At 37.1% G+C, this 26,824-nt stretch overlaps 1 long non-coding RNA gene across 1 annotated transcript in view; it reads left to right on the forward strand.

Annotated features, from left to right (window-relative positions):
- Window positions 1-26,493, forward strand: part of LOC112691585 — a 27,156-nt gene extending 663 nt beyond the window's left edge. The window contains exons 2-3 of the long non-coding RNA XR_003149320.1: window positions 23,852-23,930; window positions 26,426-26,493. This is a non-coding gene — a long non-coding RNA (uncharacterized LOC112691585). The remainder of the gene's footprint in view (window positions 1-23,851; window positions 23,931-26,425) is intronic.
- Window positions 26,494-26,824: the final 331 nt, after the last annotated feature.

Here is a 26,824-nt window from a genome sequence, read left to right on the forward strand (position 1 = left end):
CACACACACACACACACACACACACACACACACACACACACACACACTCGCATACACGACAAAATGAATGTTTCAGATGGTTAAAAATACAACTTATATATTATACATCCACGTAGGTATGAGCATATCATTACACAATTTCGGTGATAAACCATCATTCTGTAGTAATGATACAACAATAACGTAGCGAAGTTTGAATCCTTTTTTTTTTTGGAACGTACCGTAAATGTACGTTATAGCAAATGGACTTTTATAAAAGAATATGCTCCAATGGTTTCTCAATAGGGGGAACTGTGTTGAATTTCAGCTCAAAAAGGATTTACGGTAAAAGAAAAAGCTGTAGATGGACTGGCTCTTTTGGTTGATACTTCACCCATAAATAATCCTAAGCTATTGAACTGAAGGCCACGCGATACATATAGTCGAATTAAATGCCGGCTTGATAAATTGTCCAAGAAGATGGAAGGGTCTTAATAATCAAAGATATTTATCAACAAACCCTAACGGTAAACTGTCATAATATTTGAATACTGGCGCACTAATTTAATATACAATGGTTATTGGTTTCTTGACGTCAAAGTTAATGGATTTGAGAGAAAAAAACCACCACAATCTCGCTTGAAGAAGAAAAAAATATAATAATACTGCATACCTCTGATCGTGCGTATTTGATTTAAAAAAAAAACTACAAGGAGTCACACCACTCGACTTAGGAGGCATACGTATTTTTATAAACTGTCACGTTTCGTCTTTGAACACAATTTATAGAGTTTTATTTATGAAATTTAGATTTAAAATAATGGAAAATGTATACGTCGGTATTCGCGAAAATATCGACTCGGTCGCGATTTAAATATGTCACTACTGTGGCCGAATGCATCGTTTACAATAAGTAAATTTTATTTAAATTTTTCCGAGGAAAATGTACGTATAAACCGTCGTGGAACGAAATTTCACATTATTTTCAAGTTTTCACTCTGCGAGTACTCTGTTACGCGGGTGGAAAAAAAAAAACTACCGAAGAAATGGAAAAACTGTTCATTTCAATTATTCTAATCCATAAAGTTTCTGCACGCGAAAGTGCTTGTAGAAAAGAAAAAGGGTGGAAATAATAGATCATCTCGATCCCAGTGAACATTCTTCGCACTCGAATCAGAATCCGAGGCATATCGATAATTACGGCAAAGGTAGGTTAGTAACGGTTTTTAATAGACCGTTTTACAAACGGTGATTATCATATAACTCTAGGGTGCGAATGCATGCCTCGTTTACCGCGTACGATCACTGCGATTTAAAACAGTGGTGCGTCGTTTATTTTTATTTTTTTGAGGGGGGGGAATTCATATTATCCACCGTAGTCTAGAGTTAAGCTATTCCAAAATCGGCACATCATCAAAATAAAAACAATAGGTATTTTACAAAGCCATTCACTTGTTGTAAATAAGGAAAATGAGACGCCTGCTGTAGGGGTGATTGTGTACAAAGTACATGTTTTTTGACCGGCTTCACATTTCCCTTACCCCACTATTTACCTGGTACCTTGGTAAAATGGGCCGTCGATCCGGCAATTTAATAAGAGTAGCCCTACCCTAGAAAAAACTGAAATTACGCCAATTGCGATTTACATAACGAACCTAAGTCGGCGCGTACACATACACGTATACAATCGACTGTCCGAAGGACGTAAAACTTTGACTATCAACTCCCTATTTTCGGGTTTTGAACTGGCCGTGCAGTAATCTTCAGAACGTTACCGGTACTGTACAATAATTATAAGTTATAAGTTATAAGATAGTTCTATTGAAATCGGTCGGTGTTCTGGGTTTTTCATTTTCTACTTATTCGTTCATTTTCAGATTTTAAATGTCTGTTCATGTAACCACAAATTTATCGATACTAAAACTTGTTCCTCGACAATACACAACATTATTACACACACGCGCACCTACAATATGATTGATCGCGTTGTGCATTAGAAGGTTTGATCATAAATAATTATGCAGAAATTCCGTAGTGTATCCATTAATAAAATGATACATAGTTGAAAACTTGTACATAAACTCATGAACAGAAAATAAATAAGTAAATAAAATAAAATAAAAATACTTTTATAATTGTTGACGTCGTTGGCGATCGATTAAAATATAGTTTGTTAAACACGTACGTACGTGATTGGAGCATAATTATAATAGTTGTTATTTTTAATGTTGATGTTTGTCTTTCGATTTGAAAAATAAAAAACTAAAATAAAATATATGACAGTAACGGCATCGTTTACCAAATCTACTTCGTTAAATCTTTTTATGTATGTGATATAGTTTGTATTATATTATTTTTCTTCTTTTTCGCCTATCTCTCAACTATTTGAGGTCAACTTTACAATAGTTTGTATTCTATTAAACCATTAATAAATAAGTATAGCGATTATTCATATGGTGAAATGATTTGAAAATGTTTTCTCAAAAGAGTTTTAAAATGTATAGCCTAGATTTATCACTGTAAAATGTAATATACCTACTTAAAAAGACACGAGTATCTTTTTTATAAATATACATATACATATAAATAGTTATTTAAAATACATATTCTTCTATCATATGGTTGAAGCATTGATTATAGTGTTAGAATATAATCGATGGTCGAAGCGATAGTCTAAAAACTGTTAGTACTCGTAGATCAGGGAACATAAACCTATTAGATTTAAGTAGTCATTTTTTTATATATTTTTAAAAATTATCGTGCTCCGTGTATTTTTCCAAATTTTTATATATTTATTTTATTATTATTATTTTTTATTTATATGTTTGACTTGTTGGAGATAAAAATAATTTATTTTTGTCAATATAAATAATGATAAGCTACATGTAAAATCGTGAAATTGTACAACCATTCTAGGTATATTATTATACCATTATTATAATTATTAATCACAAATCGAAAGATTTAAGAACTCAAAGTAAATATTAAATAAATACTGGTATAAACGTAAAGCGGCACCATAATGTTTGCATGATGAAAAATATTAACAAATGATTTATTTCATTGTGTTATTATGATTATTGTTATAATAACTATTATATTTATTATTATTATTATTATTATTATTACAAGAAAGATATATGGTAGTACATTTTAATGCTTTTTGTTTATTTTAGTAGGTACTTTAAATTTTTCATTGGAATATTACCTCAATAAATGTCAAAGAAAAAAAAACACTCTTTATATTAATTTAATCGACGGATCATAGAATATAAAATAGAAAGAAAAAATAATAAAACTATACTGCATGGAAAATGGTTTTTAAAAATAAATAATTCTAATGAACTTTGAAGTTATATTTATCATACTAAATAATTACAATAGCGAAAGATGTTCATTTTCGGTTTAACAGAAACTAGCTATTATGTACTGTGTTGACGATTTTTCGTACTGTAAATAATAGATTTATTTAGTGAACGAATAATATTTGTTTAGGTAGTCTAACTTAACTTAACTTAACTTGTTGACAATACACACACATCGCGCCAGATCCATATTATGTAATAAATCTAAACAAATAATATAGTAAGTACGCACCATTGGAAATTTCAACACGTAACCACTTGAATCTAAAATAGGTAGTCGAAAATAATGTTATGGCGGTATGAGTTTAAATATATTTTTTGATTTACCGCAGAAAAAAGTTGTACACTAGTTACGATAAAATACACAAAATGATAAAATTATCAATTATTTTTATTTTTTATGAATACTATGGTTTTTCCCCATAGCCTTTTAAATACATATGTACAGCATTGCATAACTTATGTATATTTATCTGCTATCCGAAGTTCCACCAAGAGCTAGATACCACTACCATGTTGATATCGAAAACCCGCGGCCTTTGAAAATCTTGAAAACATTATAACTAGAGCGCGGATTTTTATGCACTTAAAAGTATCGAAATATGGCATATAATATGCAGTAAAAATAATGAAAATATGCAAAAAATATGAAGTCAAAATTATGAAAATATGCAAAAAATATGCAAGAATTTTTTATTTATTTAAAATTTATAATTCAACTTATAAAAATGATTTACTTAAATACTTAATACAAAAAAATTTAGGGAATTTTCTGAACTTAATTTATTTTTAAAATAAATAATCATATATTTATCTTCTGTGATGCTATGTCGTTTATCGGTTAACATATTTTTAAAGACTGAAAACGAACCTTTGATGTCAACCGAAGTTATTGGATATATTTGAAGCAAGTGGTATGTCGATAATCGACTGACACAGTAAGAGCGATTAAGTTTACGTCGTTATCGATTATTTATTTTATAACTAAATATACATATAAATTATTATTTAGTGACTAGGAAATTTATTTTTAATTTTTCTACTAGACAAAATATTATTTTATACATTTTTTTTTTTAAATTTTCACTTCAATATGCAATAAATTTTGAATTTTGCCAAAATATGCAAAAATATGCAATAATCTCTAAATATGCAGAAATATGCAAAAAAAAAAAATTTCATCATTAGCTTCGAATTATGATGATTCGTGGAGTTAACTGACAAAAATCCAAAAATATTGAAAGGAAAAAAATACGCGATTGCATAGAAATCCGCGATCTAGTTATAACACTTTCAATTCAACAGAAGTTGGGACTTGATCAAATATACCGTTGAAGACACCCAAATATTCATTCATCACACATTGTACGGAGTGCAGATAACATAAAAGCTTCGATAACCGTATTGATAATCACTGTTATCTTTCAGCGATCGAGGTTATTCGAGTCCCGTAATTTTACGTTTGACCAGGGAGTTAACTTGAAAAAATACGTGAACGTTCGAAACACATTCAACCCAAAGGTCGTTTAAACCAGATAACTGTACCCGTGATCTTGCAGTGCGAACTTTGTGATCGTTTCAAACACGTTTTCAAAAACCGTAAAGCGCTTCAGGGATCCGTACGACGGACACGATTTGCGTTGCGATGCATGAACCGTTCAGATTTCAACCGTCGTCACCCGTCGGTTTCAACGATCGAACTTCTCGTACGACGTACAACGGTGGTACACACAATGTCTCCGCTCACTCACTCGTCCTTATTTCCGTGGCCAACAAAGCAAATTCGTTTTCGGTCAGGTGTACATTGTTATCGTTTTCGATTTCATCCTTCTCCGGTGTAACGACGCGGCCGAACGAAACGCAGACGAGTCCTGTCCGTGGGCCAGCAGACCCGTCAGTTTCGCGCGCGCGTCAGACCGGTCGTGGTCCGCCCACGGCGGTGCAGATGTATTATTAAACGGCCGCGGGAAGTCAAAAACAACGTTAAAACGGATTTTTTATTTACGACGGACGGAACGGGGTCCTAAACCTAACCAAACGGGCGTAGGAATGCATTAATCATTTTAATTAATTACGGAACGACCGTCAGGTGATCGGTCGGGCGGCGATAACGTTATCTCGCGCGAGAGGGAAAACTGAGCCGCGGCCGCGTCTACGCAAGCATCAGACGCACGCCCGCGCCTATAACCGTCGCGCACTACTGATCGTTCAAGCTTGCACTTGTTATCCGCGCGCTCGCGATCTCCGTACGTTTACCCGTCGAGCGAAAAGCTTTTTTTTTTCTCTCTCTCTCTCTCTCTCTCTCTCTCCCCGTACACCGCTCTGCTCGTCCGCCCCTCCGGTTCGGTGACTTGTTTACGGCAACAAAGTTTCCTAATTGATGCTTCAAAACCAACCGAGTATGATCGACCGTGCAGGATGTCTGTGCAACGCAGTGTTTCAGTATATATATTTTAGCAGTATACGACGACCGACTCCGCTTTAACGAGCGACAAGGGGCGAGGTGAAGGCGTCTCGAGTCGCGTAAACGCACACACCGCCCGCGATATAACGCCGTACGCGAACGTCGCGCGGAACGGAAATCGTAAAAATTAACCCGTTGTCGACGGCTACCGACCGATACGGTTAAAAAATTACGTGTCGCGTCCACCGCGACTGGGATCGTTGCGTTTACACTGCACGCGGCGGATACATCGGTACGTGTGCACGTCTTGTTTCCGCTGAACGCAGTAACTTTTTTTTTTTTTTTCAACACGTGTAATTGATAAACGAGTCTCGGAGACCGCGTGTTAATTATTTATCGTAAGCCGATCGAAATTACAAATACCGATAATTCCTTACACGTCACATCGTTTTCAATGTTATTTATTTCAAATGATTATCTTTTATATTTTTATTTCGTCTAGATTTCTAGACTAACTGTAAGTTTATCGTTTATCTTTATCTTAGAAAAACCTTCGGTCGTTTTGTTTATCGTCTACAACCAACGGTTATGTTTCCCGACGTCGGCGACGACATGCTAACACACATGGCGGAAAACAATTCAACTTATCGATGGTACCGTGTTCGGTTCACAGGTGCCGGGTGCCGTGGTACAAACTGTGCAGTCGCATTGGGTTTCCTAATTAATTGGTTTTCAGGTTTCAACATTCTCGTAGTATTCTTTTGGTTCTTTTTTTATTTATTTATTTACGAACGTTATTCGTCGAGTCCACGTTCGAGACGCTCAACTCGTGTTTTTGTCAATATTTCGCGCGATACGGTAGTGGACAAATCGCCAAGACGTCATTATACGTGCCATACATACAGGTACGCGCGCTCGTCGTCTCGATTGCGGACAGTAATACATAGCGTCGGAGCCGATAACGATGCGGAGAAACCGTATGAGCTTATTGTATAATATTATCGTACTGTTGCGCAGTCGATTCTAAAAACAGGATATTACGTTTTCGTGCGAATGTCGCGAACGCTGACCAAACCGTGCGATTTGTTGAACGAGACGTTTTCAATGTTATACCGTTTACGCGTTTTAACAAAAAAAATTAAACGTTGTTTTATTTTCCGTACACATGTTTTTGAAGATTTTAATACGACTTACGTCCGTATATTTGAGTAAATGAATTAATAAACAAACATCTTCACAACCGCGTTGTACGAATCCCATCGCGTTCGCGGCCGGATTTTACCGGAGAAGCAGAACCCCCACGGAGGATGACGACGTATCACTAACGCAGAATACCTGCAGCGGCCTTAATCATTTTAATATGGAATTAACTCCGAGCGTTTTACCGTAACAATATTACATTCGGCTACCGTTTAGGAATATTAATTTCAGTAATAACCGTCGTTGCGAACCGTGACACGAGTAATTCGTAATTCTGTGTTCGAGTGTGTGACACTATATTTTACCTGTGTTAAATTCGACTAGAATAGGTGCGAACTGTACCTTAACCTCACACGTTTAGCTGTTTTCAATAGCTCGGTTCTTTAGCTCACTTAAGTGGAATTCCTTCCTCTCTTTTTACAATTTTATGTTTGATTTTGTTTGATTATATGCATCCGTTTAGTCGGTCTTAACGTTTTTCTTTACAAACGTTGTCTTCGTGCAGGTACGTCCATCTTACACATTTTGAATGTCTATTCTGTTTTGATCGCGTTCTTTGTACGTATCCAGAACTCTCCTTTTGGACGGCTTTTGTGGTGATATTAAGAACGGACCGGGTAAGTTCATAGCTCTACCACTGGGCATTGGTCCGACCTTAAACATAATAAATAATGTGATAATTTCTAATAAGCCGAAAAAAAATTGAAACAATTCACTGTAGAAACACGAAAATAAGTAGTTAGGTACTTGGTACCTACTGTAATATTATATAATTATATAATACCAAAAATCTAAATTCGTGCTTCATATTATATTATTGCGCATTAATTGTTAATGAATGAAATATTATTTTCCTAGGTCTTTCATATCATTCGGATTTCTCAAGATGATATCGTTAGAATGTCTTTGGAAAACCCTCTTTATAGTGATTGGCTATTTTTTTTATTTTTAACATTTTTTATTTTGTTGTTATGGAATCCGGAGATTATTGCTATAAAATTTCCAAATTCTCGAGCATTTGATATTTCTAAGAATTGAAATTTATCATAGCCAAATTTTTTTTTCAACCGATAATGCAAAATTTCTGAATATAATTCGTGAACAATTCAATGATTCGATGATCATACACGATGGCACCCGTTTGCCAACACGTGTTTGGAAATTGTTGGACAAACGACAACCAAATTATTAATGTGGATTACACCCACGGCTTTTTTCGGAATTGCGGTTTATGTGATACCAGACGATCGTATTCGAAGATGGTGCGATGTACTAGTAAGTATAAACATGGGTGACAGCAGGGAATTTGTTAGAGGGGTATAATTAAATTGAATACCAAAAAGTATAATAAAAAAAATGTATTCTTAGTAAACAATAAAATATATCAGAACTATACACACTTTAATCGTTATCAAAGAAAAACTAAAGCATTCGTAGTTGTTCGATTGCAAACCTTATTATTAACCGTTTGATTAATTTTTTTCGGGGGGGGGGAGGCAAATGCCCCATCTTGCCCCCTCCTCTGGGTGTCCATAAGTATAGACGTTGGTTTTACTAAAATGTCTAGAACGATAGATATATAGTTGGTTTTTTCCAAATCAAACACTCGATCATGTTTCATCATACGGTTTATGTTGCGTTTATGTATGTATAGAATGCAAAATATATATCCACAAGAAATGTTTCTTAATTGATCGATACAAAAGAAAGGAAACCACTAGAACCACGATCAGCAGTCCTCGTAGCGTGAACACGAAAAACTCTATGGACAACGGCAACGTAATGGTCGACGATAAGACAAACACATATGTAGGTGCTATAAAACATCGCAAGATCCCCGAAGATGCTCGTAGAATTTCCGATTCGCAAATGGCTAAAGTGAGTAAAATAAAACATAAAAAAAAAAAAAAAACAATAAAAAACATCGATTGATGAACAACCCTATTTGGTTACGGTCAAATATTTTCTACGTTCCATGATTATTCACGAACATCACGACATCCGTACTGATTACGACGGTTAGTTATTGCAATAACAGTGTGGCAGAAATGCTTCGGCGTTTTTACGTCCGTTCATAGTGACAAATGGAAATAATTGAAACATTAAAATACATTACACGACGGGCTACAACTCATTTTTTCAGTATTTATTCGGAACTCTGAACACGCAAAATGGAGATGGCTCTGTGGTTGACGTGAAAAACACAATAGGAGACGGGGTGATGGAGAGTTCTGGAGCGAAGCTGAGTGGCCAATCACCGTTTTTCCGTGCCCCAGCATTGCCCAGGAGACCACCGCCGAAGATACCATGCTTCTCCGGTGGTGTTAAGGATGACCGGTCCGCAAATCCGACATCACCATTGGTGTTGAATGAACTGGAAAGAATACGCGCGGACGGAAAACCGAGAGTCGAATGCAGACAACGGTTGTACGATGAGATCGCGGCCGATGAAAGGTTCCGGTCGAGCGTCGTCACGCAGGGACCAGTCGCTGGTTCACTGCCCATGACCACCACGTGCGAAATACGACCACGAGATGCACGCGGAAGTTCCGACGTGGAGACGGCCAAAAACGATGGAGGACGCGACGTGACGTTCGACGTCGGTCCGCATGTGTTCGAAAAAACGTCGTCTTGCAGTGGACTCGTGGACCACACGTGGTCGCTACGGACGGACTATCGCGATTTGGGAGAGGTGTACGAAGCGCTGAGGAAAAACGAAGAACAACGGTTGAACGATTTGTTTGCGTGGATCGCCAAACCCCCCGGACCAGTGAAACAGAATTCATCACAGAGGGACGACCCTCCGGTGTGCGTGGCCACAAACAGTGGACGACGCGAGGCGATCAATGGTGGGTCCGGTTGCACCGGGACCGTTACCGACGAAACACCGACTTGGATCACGGATTTCGACGTGGACGAACTCGAGAAGATCTATAACTTGGGACTACTGAAACGGACGGTCGATGACGAGCAGACCGTTGTACACAGGATAACGAGCGCCGAGGAAACGCGGTCGAGCGACTTGTCGGTCGACGAGATCGAATCGAAGCCGTCAGGGTGCGTCGTCCACGCAGAAGACATCCAATCGGTTGTCGGGCCACGCGATTCCACCGGAACGCTTTCCTGCGCCACGGAATCCGTGGATGAATATTGCAATGACCTCACGATGGACGATGGAGGATTCGAGGGACCGACGGAAGTCGAGGACACGCAACGGTCTAGCAGCGCGTTCGAGCGGGTGACGACGGCAAAACGCCCGAACCCAGTGCCCGACGAAACCGAACCGTTGCTTGTCATCGTCAAATACGGATGGATCGATCCCCCTAAGACGGTACTGTTCAGGAATCGAATCTACGGCGAACGTTTTTAGTACGGATCCGCGTCACTCGCGTTTCAAATGTCGCGATCCCTACTACTGTCCTCCGTTCGTATTGAAACGAACGTCTGAACAGATTTTTAATCGAAAACAAGTTCGACGATATTCCACTGTAAGCCGTTCTCTCTTCTCATCGTCGGTCATACATTCCAGTGTTATTGGTGTGAAATTTCTCGTATTCCATTTTTTCGCCTATGGGCGATCAATTTCCCTTCAATATCAATCTCGGTAAAATATGTAGTACGATACAAAATCTTCGGTAATTATGGTCCGTTCTGTGTGAACTGTACATGTTTTGTATATTACATTATTTTATTATTATTACTATTACAGAGTAGTTTTCAATCGCTGACCAAGTTTTATGAAATAATATACAGAACATTTCTGAAATGTTTGAGGAAACTAGCGTACTCTCTGGAGTGGCCAAATGAAGAATATTTTGATCTTTTTTTTTCCATCTTCAAAAGCTGGGTTTCATTTAATTATCTTTAGAACATTATTTTTTAATCTAAAAATGAATGCTTGCAATATATATCTCTGCAAGATAAACAAAATTGAAATATATTTATTTTTATATCGCATATCTGATTAATTAACATAGTTTTTATTGAACTTCAAATAAATTTTGTTGAATTAAGATTACTTTACAATAAAAATCGTGTTGATTAATCAGATATGTGGAATAATAAAAACAAATAAATTTCATCATCTTTCATCTTGTAGAGTTCTCATACAAATCGATACTTCACATCACATTTTTTGATCCTGGCGGCTCGGATGTGAAAAATGGGCGACAAACCCAAAATCGATATCATATATCGATTCACATGATAAATGTGCAAGAAATATGTTACAAGCACTCATTTTTAGATTCAAAATAATGTTCTAAAGATAATTAGATAAAACCCAGATTTTGAAAGTAGAAAAAAACTATCAAAATATTCTTCATTTGACCAGTCCAGAGAGTACGCGTACACTAGACGAGGCTCATTCAACAAAAATCAATGCAAATTTGAGCTCTGATGGACATTTATAATAAAATAAAAAAATTGCAAAAGATTGAAAAATTTCAGTTGCTTCAGGTCATGGAATCATGAAAAATTTGAAAACTTGTAATGTACTGTGTCGCAACAAAATTATTTGTGTCTCAATAGTTGTCACCAGATATGAAATACCATATCACGTCATCATCTTTAAAGAATTGTTCGCGAAGCAAATAATGACGGATGATGAGACGCAGGTCTATGGTTATAATGTTTAAACAAAAAAACCAATCATCACAGTGTGTAAACAAATTTTCACCAAGACCAAAATAAGCTTATCATGAAAATCGCACACGACTCGTCTACATTAAAAGCGCACGGTAGATGGTTACATAAATACATACATTTCTGGTTCATTTAAAAATACTACGGCTCATATCTATTTTATTTATTATTTATTTTATTTTAATAACATTTACGATACTATTATTTGTCTTTTTTAGGAACGATAGATCGGGAACTTTTTGAACCGACCTCGTATATATTTATATGTTGTTTTTATTTCATTAATTTTAAGACTAACAGATCTCGTGTGGCATCTTGGCCATGAGTTGAATACTCCCTAATTTACAGATTGCAAACATCACACGGCCCTCGGCGTCGACACATTCGAGAGGCTAAGGAAATCGCAGTTGATTTTCCAAAGTGAACGAAATACACAATTTATGACAAATGATAAGTAACTATGTGGATGAGTTAAATATCGTATCGGAGTATAAAAATTAGGTTGTAATTGTAAAAATGCATAAATGTCCTGAAAATAAAACAAACTATGTACGAATTAAAAAGGTTAGGTATTTTATTTAAATATATAAAATTATTGTATAATTATAAAAATTATTTTGTCCACAAAACACATTTTATTTTTTCCACTTCATAAAAAAATAAAAATATATAGTTTAAAAACGAAATAATAATTGGTACTTGGACATGAAAATACGTTTTATTATTACTAAAACATGATGAATAAATAGCATTGTGTTAACTTTAAATTATGTTTACATTTACGCATTACTTTCTTCCCGAATCAATCTTAAAAAAAAAACAATTGACATTATTATTAATTCAGAAAACTTGTTAATTCTTCATTAGATATTTTTAAATTTGTTTATATTGTTTCATCCTTTTAAACACATAATTTTATTGAGTATATTTATTTTGCGTGTGCACCGTTTTAATTTATACGCACAATAAGTACGATCAAAACGGATTATACATGACTTGATGTGTTTTAATAATACTGCCTATATTATTATATTTAAATACCATTGTACCTGCAATGTTGTGTAGATATACCTCTCCCTAGGAGGGGATATTTCCGACATTCTAAACGGATATTAACTTATGTTATCAATCGATGGTAAGCGATGTGAGAAGCTAAAATAAATCATTTTTATTATTATTAAGAAATTATTACCTTCAATATGAAATGAATTAAATTTTATTTTTAAATTAAATTATTAACTAATATAATCATGTTTTTATGTAATTTTCGTTCGTAAATGTTCGTAAATGTTTTCGAACCTCGTTGACTCGCGTGAACGAAGGTGGCGAACGGTTTGCTTTGCAAGTACAGCTATTATTATCTTTTACGTGTCACTACATTGGACTGCGTCGGTTTGTAGTCTGGGTGATGTTTTCCGTCTTCGACGGCGCGCGATCGCTTCGAACCAAATAATAGCGTAAACATGAACAACGCGAAACATGACGTGGACACAACAACCGCGTCCAAATCCTGTCGGTTCCAGTAACAATAGTGGCCGACGACCGTTGAACGTGATTTAACCACCTGACACACACGTCGGACCGGTTACTGCTGCGGTGGCCGTGTACCGTTGCACGGGTTCATTGAGCGAGAAACGCAATATTTGAACGGAGCCGGAAAGGCGCACAAACTTAGCTCACGTCGAGCAACACGAATACGGTTAGTAACGCAATCCGGCCGAACCAGAAAAAGTATTTATCGAACGCGGTCTGACGAAAATATTGTATTACACGCGCCGTACCGCTGGAACTGGAATGCCTTTTGATCTACTGTTTTCGTGTGAGAAGTTTAAAATACAATGTCCACAGCAGGTGTCCCACTGCCAGGGACGTCCTTACGGGATGCGATCGCTCACTCCCTACCTCGGTAAGGCGGACCTACTAGCATAGTAATCGGTAAATTTTATAATATATATTGAATTATTCCAATTTTTTTTTTTTTTTATCGATGGGGATATATTTTTATCGTAAATACGTGATCATATAATATATCCAAATAATTACTTTTTGCATAAGAAGTGAAATGAACGAAATCCAGATTAACAGTTTTGCATTTTTGCATATTCACTGGAAGATTGCATTAAATGTAGAAAACATAATAGTCCGCTTAGAACTAAATACGTAGAGATTTTGCTTTAGAAACCAATAAAATAAATTTGTATAATACGATGACTATTTTGATTTGTTTTTAATGATGTAACAACTCAGTGACTTAAATATTTTGTAGACAAGACTCGTTCTAAATTCCAAAAGATGAACGAAAAAATGATTCTATACTCTGAATCCCATGTAAATTAATATTTAATGTTATTATTATTTCAGCCCTCCCCTTCTTGCACAATAGCTAAGGGGTCGGAAACGCCCCTGTCCACTGTTCGATCTATTAATCAAATGACGTAAAATCGATGGCACGGAAATATCGGTCATACGTTCGCCGAGAAGATTTATTCTCTGTCACCGCGAACGCTATATACCATCGTATTATAATTATTACCGGTTTCCGCGGTCGAGCAATAGACGTATCTACCTGTCGTACACGGCAAATAAATCGTACTCATAGACCCGAAAACATAATTTCAATAAAAGTAAAAATTAAAACAACGCATACGTTTCCGTAGTTGGGTCACATCATGACTACCGTATTTTTATTTTCCGATCTTCTCCCTTTTATAGATTCGCTTAAACTAACTGAACATAATTATTGCTTACGTACTAGTCTACTGGTTCAATTGTTCTCTTATACCGTAAAACGGTTTATCGTATTGTGTTGCGAAATTCATGTACAGTAATTTTTCGATATGTCTTTTCGTGATCGGAATTTAATTACTGATCTCGCCGGGCACCGCGAAACCGTTTCACTGAATAGAGCGGTATGCTTTAAGCAAACGGTATTTCCCGTACACCGGTGACGGTTACCGTTCGATTTTTAATGGCTTCATTACGGTGCGTATAACTTATTATTTTTCCGTATCGTTTCGTAGTTTACGTACAACCGTCGAAATATGGATTATTGGGACGAGCTTTATGATTTCGACGGTTGCACGTGCGCAAAAAATGTACGAACGTTACGGAAGTCGCGTTTCAACTATGCCGTTCGCGAGAACTGAGATCGTGGCGACCGGGAGGGGTGAACGAAAAACATGAAAAATTACGTCTGCCGGGTTATCTCAGATACACCGAAAGTATATTATTACATTATTATGTTCTACGCCGGAGGGAGATCCGAATGTTGCCGCAGCGAGCGAAAGTTATTTCTGATCCACGATGATAAATGCGTTGACATTTTCGTCGGCAGGTAAAGTTGGCTTTTTTTTTTTTTTTTTTTTTTATAAAACGCGTTTAATCGTACGAACAACCGCGCGCCGGTGATGTATACGTGTGTTTGCTGACTACACTGTTTACGCGCATGTTATTATGTGCGCGCACCTAGATATCATCGTGGGCCGCGATGTGCGCCGATCGCTATCAACCCGAATGACACATTATGTTACGTGCACCGCGTGCAACCCTCGCGTATGTCGGTTTTTGCGAGACCGTCCGTCCGTTTCCGCTCCATTCGGTTTTCAACTCGATAAGACAAAAACAGCACGGCGGTATTCGAATCGTTTTTCAGTCGGTTTGAAAACAACGGCAACGATAATAACAACAAAAATAGTAATAATAATATAATTAAGTAACGTGGAAAAAAAAAAAAAAAAACACGTATGCTCGTGCGCGCAAACGTTTCGCCGACCCGAAAAAAATGTCCGCGTCGTTCGGTAAGGGTACGCGATGCAAAACGACTTTTAGACTCGTCGCGGAACAGTACGGCTTCCGTCCGGTTAACGTTATTCACATGGTGCAATCAAGATTTCAGTTCAAGCGATAAAATTGCTTTGTACGGACACCGAAGCCTCGAAATCGATTTTAGCGCGTGAAAAGTCAACAGAGCTTGTGTACGCTCAGAACTCGATCGGACAATACGTTGTACAGGCAGTGCTAGACTTGGCGAAATTAATGTAGAGGGACTGTATTTACTTTAAAAAAAAAAAAAAGAGAGCGTCCCCTTGCTAAGCGTTATAATAATAACGTAATAATAGAAGGGGGACGCTAAAATGTCTGAAAATCAGTTTGGGTAATCCGTCCCCTTGCGTCCCCCCCACAAATCGAACACTGCGTACAGGTAATTCGACAAAATCAGACTCGTGACTTAATGAAATCGGTTGACGGAAACGTACATCGCACGGTGGTTCATTGGCACGTGCTTCAAAATCGATTTTCCGTTGTCAAATTAAACATACAAAAAATGTACCATCCATTTTCTCTCGTCGGATTATTTTTATTTTATTTTTAAATATTATTATCTTTGTAAATATTTATTTCTGCAGTACATAAGATGGACAGCGAGTCAAGTTACAGAGAGAGAGAGAGAGAGAGAGAGAGAAATACACACACACACACACACGACGTGCGGTTTTGGACGAAATTATAGAGACGGTCACAAACACGATACAACGTGGACACCGTAGCGCTAATAATTTTTGTGACCTATGACGGAAAAACGGAGAAGTGCGCGAGACGTTTAATAACGCTTATCGCAGAGGAGGGAGGAACATGTGTCGCCGTTAATCCGTTGATATTTTATACCGTCCGACCGACGACGGTGATATTCCATTCTGCCGACGCGTTTGTTCCGACCCGAAAATAGTTTTGTTGCCCGGCATCGTGATAACCGCGTTTCCGCCTCGACCTAACCGTACTCAACGTTGTGCAGGCAGTACGAAATCCGTTTCGACGGTGACGATAATGTCAATCGGTTCGGTCGATTATAGTACATCAAACACAACGATATCGTCGTACTCGTTCGACCGCAACCCGATTTCACGTTCAACCATACTCCTGACGAGCCGACGCACAAACGGGTCCAATCAACAATTAGCCGCGCGCAAACATCAACCGTACCGATGATTGCGATCGTCACGATATCATGCGTTCAAACGGGTGAGCCGTAATAATCGTCGCGCGTGTGTGCGATCGGATCAATAAGTCTCTCCGGTAAGAACGAACACCGAACGAATCGGAAAGCTCTATCTGTCGAACACACGTGTATAGTGAAACGATGTAAGCCGAAGAACCGTAGGCAGGGACTAGAATCATAACAAAACACATATTGTAACGCTAAATCATGACCGCAGCATACTTGAGTCTTGTGCACTTAACTGCCGTACAAACAATATTGTTCCAACGCGGTACGGGTATGGGTGTTTATTCGCCTCGTCTCACGATTATTGTTTGTGCGCGTATTGTATTAGGTGGACCAACATCACATCGATTACCCGACAACACATCTAATCTACAACTTAAACGATCTACCCCTTGGTAACACGTGGAGGAGGTTCGTTACGCATACAACTCCTTACAACTGTCGGACATGAATTTAATCGATTTCAGTACAAATTTTCATTCAGGTCTCTAGATCAGCTTAAGAATTACTTCGACCTCGTTCTTAAACAACTTTAGTATGTAACCCAAAGAAGCAGAATTAGAGGAGTTGCAGAAACCAAGTCCCGTTCGAAATCGAAAATGCTCAAGATAATTTTTCAATCATGCATACTTGTCATATACTTGATAATCTTACAGAGAATAAACATAATAATAATAATATAGTGATAGTTCTTAAGAATGTAACTGTACCTACAAGCGCAGCCACTCCTTGCATGTCGACATAAATAAAATAATATAAATAATAAATAATAATAACAATCAAATTTATATCGACGGTTTTAAGGTAATTTTTTCGCGCGTCGGCTTGCATCGACATCGTCTGTACAACGAGAGGTGTAACGTGCCCATATACATACAATCGGTGTATCGGTACGGCGCGAACGAATACTTCGGTGTGAGATGAAATTGCGCCGATAAACTAATATTAGAAAAACCCAAAGACGAAAATTGAGAAAAGTACTATACAGCGCTAATGGAATTTAAATAATATTTGGAACGTAAAAATCTATAGAATTCTCTTACGCGGGAGTCATATTTTATGCTTCAGGCACTCGAACTCGTCGCGGTGAACGATTAAATTTCGGTTCGTCGACATACATATTATTATTATTATTATTAGGTTTATAGCGAATTTGTTGCTGTTGAAACGGGAAGTATACGTTAAATCCCGTACAGTTGTCAACCGATCACTTGAAAGGATAGAAAAGCGTTCCGCAATATCAGGCGTATGTATTTATTATGATTCGCAGTATGGAAAATATATTTTTACGGTGTGTATACGAAAAACGAGAAGTGGAAAAATAATGAAAATCGAACAAAAAATGGAAATAAAGGCGAAGCAAAGAGACAAGAAAAAGTAAAGTAACCCGCACTTCGACTGTAATTTATTCTCGCAATGCATGGCCAAGGAAAGAAGTAGAAAAAGAAGAAGGAAAAAAACCCGTAAAGGATTTTTTTTTCGTCTCTGCCGTTCGACAATTTCATTGCGCGTGTCTATTCGTTCGAAACGGGCACGCCGCAATGGGACTGCTGCTGTTGCTACTTCTGCGGTGAGCGAACGGCGACGAACAACACATCAAAAGGATTCTCTGAAGTTATCATATAGTGTTCTTTTAAAGTGAATTTTATAACAATTACTCTGGGACTAGGTAATCGTTTATTTCAACGATTCTTAGCGGTGCCCGACTGTTGGAATCCGCTATGACGTTTCACTAGATCCTTGAAAGAGGAAAAAAAAAAATAAAAAGGAATCCGACTATTTTTCTTTAAAGCGTTTCCCTGCCTCCGTCCTTGTGTCGCTCTTTATCGCGGGGCCCCGTTGTTTCGTCCGACGACAATCGTCGGCCGCGGATGCGGATTTATGCGGTTTCCCGGTGCATTCGTAAACGGTAAGCCTGCACCGCGTTATAAACTAAAGTTGTACAATATCGATATTGTTCGAATATGGCCGTTTGCGGCAATACTATTGCACAGCGGATAAACGGGTAAACGTTGGTTTTTACTTTTGCCTATTGAAAATAATCGCAAAGACACATTATAATGAAATATGGGTAAAAAAACAACGACGACACCACCTCTCCCTGCGGTAAACCGTTCTATTTAACAGCAAAGAAATAATACGCGGCTTTGTTTCGGTTACCAAACGTAATATTTTATCGGGTTTTCAGTAATTCTCGGATCGAAATTAATTTAATACTGAACAATGCTTGTATATAGTATATACATGTTATGCGTACTGCGTAAGTTGTTTTGCGTCCTCGCGTTTGAAAACAGCGCCGTGAACGGTGGTTGTGGAGCATCGGATGGAAGTACATTCGAGACATATCAAGTTTTCCTTTTAAAACTCTAAAAAATTCATTTTGCTAGTCTTTCAATTGTAAACTTGTATAAATATTAAACTTTTAATAATTCATAAAACCGTTTTTGACAGATAATTTTAGAATATCCGGCACAAAGACATTTGGGTCTGTTTCATATTTTTATCAAGACACAATGGACTATTATAAACGTATTATAAACGTCACGTTACTTCTGGTACCGTTTTTAGGTATTCCGAAGTGTTCAATGATCATCGAAAATGGTATTATAAACGTATTATTAACGTATTATAAACATATCATAAACCATTATAAAAATTGTGTGTAATAATTAACCAACTCGTTCGAATAATTATTTATAATTAATAATTAATAATAATTATTAGTGAATAGTGACTATCGACTGTTGTGGAACAAATGTATTTAAAACAATTATATTTTATACTATTTGAACGAATAATTATTGCCATATTCGTATTTTTCTTACGCCTTTATGTTTTTCTAGATCAAAGTTTTAATGAAATTTAGTTTTCCTTTCTTCGAGTATCCAAATGATGACACCGTTTAACACGCGTTTACCCCCGTGTATAAGGCTATAAGCGTTATAAGCTATATAACGCTCTTTTTTTAATTTTTGTTTAATTGCAAACCATCTGCATGTCGCAAACAAAGTTTTGAATTTTAATTTGGACAGCACTACATTATGGTTTGTAAGAATATTTAATTCAATCGCAACGGAACACCATGAATAAAACGAACGTTGCATAAACGGAACGCCTAGATGGTCGTTTGCGCTCAGACTGGAATTAATTAAAAAATAATAATTTCTGTACAAGTCTGATGGATCAATTTTGGTATTATATGCGTATTTAAATTCAAATTGTACACTCGGTACAGCCGGGTAAAATTGAATATATTATTATTTTCATTAATTAAACATTAACGATCGCAATCGAACGAGTATAATATTCTGATCACATGTGTTTAATGTTGCGCCTTCGCGTACGTATTTTATATTTTACTAGTTGAATAATTATCCGGCATTGGCTGGGAAATATTTCTCGGTCTTTAAGAATGGAACTGGTACAATTTTATCTTAAATAAAAAAAAAAAATGTTCTATTGAAGAAAGCGCATAGTCCTCGTATGGTTTCGAGGATATTAAGTTACGAGTATATTTATTTATAATGCATTCATTTACACATGCAGCTCAAACGACAATTGTTAAAATCAACGAAAAACATTTCCAAGGTAATGTCAATGATGTTTTGTGCAAAAATAATGGATTTTCAGCATTATTCGTTTATTTATTTTTTTTTTTTTTAAATTGACCACATTCACTTTTATAATTTAAAAATATTAAACAGCAAAAGTTTCGAGTCATCCAGGAACACCCTGCATATGAAATATACAGATTATTTCTTTATGGTAAATCAATTCGATTCGTGTGGTGCACATACACTTCACTATACGTGAGAACTGTGATATTTTCTCAATCGGCTGAAAACCGAAATGGAGGATAACGGAACGTACATGAATGCGAGAAGCTCGATTCGGATCGATTGCGATTTGTTTTTTACTTCATCAGTAGACGTGTCTCAGTTTTGCCATGCATTTTAAAATATAATTGTTGTCTCTACGTTGATCGATTTATATGCGAAGGTATACTGTTTTCACGATCTTTGTGTGTCCGTGCTTTCGTATTAATTAGATTTCAAACAAATTGCAGTCAAAATACAACATACTAAAATGTAACGTACTAACTTTTACTATCGGAATTCATTTTTAATCGGAAAAACGCATTTTTGATTAATTGTTCTAAATATATTTGTGTACTTAAAATGTTTTTTTTTTTTTTTTTTTGTAATTTTCAAACTGTCTTGCATCACAAAAAGGTAGTTACAGTACCATCGTACTACCTCATAATCAATCATTCTATCACGTTGGATAACGTTGTGAACTTTCGGACCGGTACTCGTCCGAAGAAACCACCCCGTAAACGAGGGTGGAGACCGACTCGGAATCGACCGATCTTCCCGGTTGAAATTAACTAGACGTGCGTTTGTATAATGCGCGTGAGACGCAAACGCCGTTAAATTGGACTCGAGCAGGACCCCTCGAGGCCGAGATGGTGGCGAACAAGAACGGCATTCGACTCGGTGACCCGTAAAAACGCGCGCACCGTTCTCGTGTAATTAAAACGATGAAGATCGTAATCGTAATCGTCCGCTGCACTCGAAGCGCGTCGATACCAGGTGACCCGAACTGGATTTGGTTTTCGAGCGTTCCGTTTGAAACAATAATGCACGTCGTCGACGAGACGAGAAAGTGAAAATGATATGTAAATTTGTACACTTAAAGGGAAACCGGGGGGGGGGGGGGGGAGAGGCGAAACGAGACACCTAAGGGAATAAGACGAACAAACGGACTGTTTATAGCCATTCGTTATTATTGCTCTTCAGCGAATGTCATTGCACACCGTCATCGGTATCAAGGAGTCGGTCGTGTGGGACCGCTGAACCCAGAAATCGTTTGTCTGAGCGTCCGCCCACGATGTCTCCTTTTTCTCCGGTCTCCTTTGCGCATGCCCGGTGACCACTGTCGCAGTATCTTCGACCTTCGCGAGCAGCTGCCGAGTATTCGTCGGTCGTCGGAACGCGAAATCTTAGACCCGTCGGTCGCGTTCGCGCGACCGCAATACCTTAAGCAGTCGTCGTATGGTCTGACAGGGCCGGCGTTACCTTTTGTGAGGCCCTGGATCAAACTTATTTTACCCACAACAATAGTCGTCACCTGTATAGCCTGTAGGCCGCAATTAAAGGCGATGTAATCAGACTCGGTGATAGCTGCACGCGATATCGGGTAATGACTGATTAAATTTAAGAAATGTAATAAAAATAAATTTCCTATGCCTCCCGGTTTCCATACTGTGCTGCGTGCCGTACGGGTCGTCGTTGGTCCATACATGAAATATTAAATATAATATTGTTATTTAGTTAATTAGTTTTTTATTACATGCCAACGGATTTTTTTGAAAATTGCAATCGCCAGGCGATCCACACATTTTACGTTTTATTTTATGAGATTTCTGTATAAAATATTTTTCAATAAAAATTTTAAGCGCGAGACCCTGAATAAATACCCCGTTTTGCCTCCTCTTAACGTTGGCCCTGCGATCTGAGAACATGGCATCCGATTGCTGCGCTACACAATTTTTTGACGCAGTACGATCGCATTGTTTTCGAAAACGTCTCATTATCGTCCCGTGTTCTCGAGTGCATCGAGAAAAGTTGCGGTACAAATGTTTAAACAAATGTCATAAACGCATAAGTCATAGTATTCGCGGTTTACGCCCCCGTGTTGTTCCGCATATGGAACGAATGAACGGCTTCGTTTATTTTCAATCGTGATTCATTCTTTTTGCATAAACATTCATCGTCGGAATCGCGATTTCTTCTGTCATGTCGAACGCCAATCGGTTTAATTTATCCGTCGAACTTACAGTTTTAAATACTTAAGATCTTTGAATGGATACTAATTGTTAGAATATTTAAGTTAAAACTTTCCGCAACTTTTATGTTATCATAGATTTATCATTGATGATATAAGATGTTATCATGTGTGGTATATATTTGTTGATTTGTTTTGTACGACCAAAAAACTTATACTGTTTTAAGCCAGAACAACATTAACGATAATAATAAGAAAAATATATGAAATCTTATTAAAATGTGGTCGTTATAACAACGATACTTTAACCAATCGGATGTTGAAAACGTTGGATCCTCACGAAGATCGTACAGGAAAAGAACTTCATGAGATGAACGCCAGTATTATAATCGAGTACAAATAGACACGATATGCCATAAAAATGATAATAGGTAAAAGAATTATGTAAAAAAAAAAGTTAAGTAAAACATAGTTATACAAAGAGTTTTAAAAAAATTACTTTTCATTATCCCCGACAATAATAAGTATATAAATTGTACTAATGGCGTGCTCCAACATTTAGAAAAGTGATTTTGGACTTATTTTTTGTTGAAAAAGGTATTCGCTCCGATTTCATGAGATTACCTTAAAAAAATATCAACTATCAACATGTCGTTAAGTTTACAGATATTCCGTGGAGGTGTGCAGGAGTATTTTAGAGGAAAATACCAATAAATGGGAGATCCGGCAATAACACGCAGTAAATGAAAAAAAAAAAATGATTAGCCGTTTCGGTTTACGCGTCTTACAATACTAAAACAATAACAATAGTTTTTTTATGGATCATTAATGTTCAATACACGTGGTTATACATCCGAAGATTATTTCTATCATAAAAGTTGTTCATTCGATTGAGCAATTAAATCTTGAAGCGATTAAAACTTTTTTAAGATTGGACAGTTTGAAAGTATATTTTAACAAAATAATATTTTGTTTATTGATATTATTGAACGGTGTTTTAAAACAAATTTGTAAGTGTAGACTATTTATTTTACATAGTATTCACCTCGAAACGATAATTGGTGTTTGCATAGACGTAAACTGGGGGGGGGGGGCAAGGGGAGGCAATCGCCCCCTAGAATAAATAAGGAGGGACTGTGCCTCATCTGATATTTAACATACCTTGTTTTAAAATAAGTACAAAACAGCTGGTTATAGCTATTACTATAACATTTTTTTTTTTTAAATCTTAATTTTAAATTTCCGCTTATCTAACATAATGTTAATAAATGAATAATTTTATATAATAATATGTAGGTAGTAAAGCGGCGTTTAGCCTTGGACAATCTTTTCGTTAGATATTTAATTATATTTTTGTCCCTCTCCGCGTAATAAATTTCCAAGTTACGCCAATGAGTATTTGTTGACATTTTTAGCGCTTTAATTAATAATTTGCTCAACGTTTTGATCAAAGCAATTAAATTGTTTCAGATGCGAGTGCAACGAACGATTAGAAGACTTGTGCATGTATTTCAACTGACACGTAAATGGATTATCACTACAACTTCACGTGAGTGTACTATATTTTTTGATTTATAGAACTATGCAAGGAAACGTAACGTGGAATGATGATACAATGTGATTGTGGAGATAATTGTTGTGTTTCTTCGTGTTATATCTTACAACTAGGTTCTCATATTTAAACTCTATTGGTGTGCGCGCGTAGGTTTACGGGAATCAAAGTAACTGAGTGACCCTAAAACGATATTATCAAAAAGCACGGATTTCAAACGCCACGAGTTCCGATATGCAAACGATTCCAAGGTCTAAAACGTCTTATAATCGTATTAATTCTTACATGGACCGATACCCATCACCTACCTCAGGCGAGACGTTGCAAGATTCAATTTAAATCGTTCGATCGATTAATGTTGGTTCGATGTTGCGAACCCACGAAACGACGTTTAGAACCGTAGTAGGAGTCAAGAACGTTTGTACTCGAACTCACGTCATGAAGTAAAAACGATTTTTTCATAATCTGATGATGGTATTTCGTCTTTCGGTTTCTCCGGTACCGCGTTTGTATATCTACCATCCCGAGTGAATAGGATGCTGGAAAAGATTTCTGGTCGCTGTTTCAATGGGAAACTTGTGTGTTCGTGCACGACCTGCTGAATGAGTTCTGGACACGTCAGCTGCTGACCGATCGCGAACGATCGGTGCACCACGGGTTGCATTATATAACCTATACGCCGGGGGCGCGATTCGTTGGTAAATATTTATACTTGCAACGGCATCGTTGTGTGTATAATTGATCGCGCGCAGCTTATGAATAATTGCAATTTAAACGGGTTACTTAACTCCTCTTGTGCGCCACGGTTACGTTTTGTCAACTTCCATTAGCGTAATGGGTTCTTTAATTTGTAAACGAGAAATCCGCGGCACTTTGATCGGACAGTGTACCGTTATCGGCGCGAACCGTTAAATTAATCACTCGTCTCATCAAACTGTTTTTCAAAACCATTTGTACACGTGACCGTGATAATGGAACGATACATTTTTAATGGATATTTTGTTTCCAGAATTTATTTTATTTATTCCTCCTCTCCCCCGACAACCATCGTCGATTATTTAATGAACATTTAATTGAATAATATTCCTGTTCATTAACGTGTGCGTGTTGTACGAATAAATAAAAGTTGCGCGCGTTTCCATTAACATCGAAATATCCCTTTTTCATTGTAGCACACAAACGAATCACATTTTGAGACCGTTGATATTCGACGGTCAGAGATTGTTAGAAAAACAAGTAAAAACAAGTATTACTCGTAAGGAAAATTATTTTTAAGTAATGATCATCAAAGGTTGAAAAAAAAAAAAAGAACAATCAAATCATATGATTTTTCAGCATCGAAAAGTATTTTTTACGTTCGATTGTGGTATATTTTACAATTATTTAAAAAATCTTGATTATTATTCGAACCAAATCCACCGAAATACTTTTCTATGAAACAACCGTTTAACGGATGCGCGGAAAAACAACATGAAACCTATGAAATGCGCTCCGTGCACAAGAGTAGTATGGATTTTTCGGATCAATAACCTTTTTTGGCCGTCGGACCATTCAAAACCCTGGTACAGACTCATTTGCATAACGTTCGCCGGAAAAACAATTAAAAATGTTAATGAAAAGTCTGACGCCCGTGCTTTGTCCTCGCGAGAAGACGGTGAAAAAACCGTTTATACGTCGTTTTTTTTTTTAATATTTTCAGTCTTATTTTTCACAGTCTCGGCAACGGTAAAAAGTCCTTCGAATCAACGATGTTGATATAACCACGTTGTGGATGATTGTTCGTTACGATACCGATGAACAAGTGGTTCGGCTGACGAAACGGTCTGACAAAACGTTTCGATTGCGGTTCAACGCGCGGCAACGACGGTGTTGTCCGCCGGTGTTGCGACGACACCGTTTCTCGAACGTTTTCCTTACACGTTCACGCGAACCGGTCCCGTTGACGAAAAAAACCCCCATTCGCACAGCGGTGTCATCGGACACATCGATGATCGTCCGTGATGAAACTGTCGGGAAAAAAAATAAAAAAATAAAGCGCGTTGCGTACAACTTGCACGGGACCGTCGTACGATTCTTACAAGTGAAATGGTTAGTGCAGTATTCTTCCGGGGGAAGTGGAAATATTTGACGTCAAAACATATTAGCATAATATTTCCCCGTTGAAAATAGAATCCATAAATTGTGCGCGCCATTAAGATTACACAAGCTAAAACATCATAAACGTCCGTAGCAAGACGGGGTGTTCCGCGTATGATCCTGGCCCGGCCGCGGCCGAATTAAAATTACCTAAAAATATTACGTGTGTGACGTTTGGTTCCGATATCGTAACGATATGGTACCATATTCAAAAATGACACCGTTCGGTCTGTCGCCGTGCGCCGGTGATCGGAAAAAAAAAAAAAAACCTAATAATATAATATTCATATATCGTTCAGTGTATAGTTTTTGTTTATTTATTGCGTTCGATTGTTTTGGTGGCTCGTTTGTTGCAGGTGACGTCATGTTGAAATCGATCCGTTCTGCGGCGGGGCTTATAATTGGATAAAAAAACACAAGGAGGATATATACAATCCCTCGTATACCGTTTCGATTGTTCCGTGTATCTTTCCAAAAAACCACTAATTAGTGGTAAACGTAAATATATACGAGTTTTTTTTTGATATTTAGAACTCTAATTGGAAATTTTTCAAATTTTATTCTACAATTTGGGAAAAAATCCAAAATAGCCTTTTTGTAAATCGGTTTTTTAGAAAAAGTATGGTTTTAAAATGACTTGAAAAAGTTTAACCATTGATTTATTATGAATTTTTAAAGTTTTTGAAAATGTGTATTTAATGGTAATTAAAATAATTGCACAACTATTGCACGTTCTATCGAGATAAAATCGGTGA

The sequence above is a fragment of the Sipha flava genome, unplaced genomic scaffold (genome assembly GCF_003268045.1).
Source record: "Sipha flava isolate LNK unplaced genomic scaffold, YSA_version1 64_pilon_pilon, whole genome shotgun sequence".
NCBI lineage: Eukaryota > Metazoa > Arthropoda > Insecta > Hemiptera > Aphididae > Sipha > Sipha flava.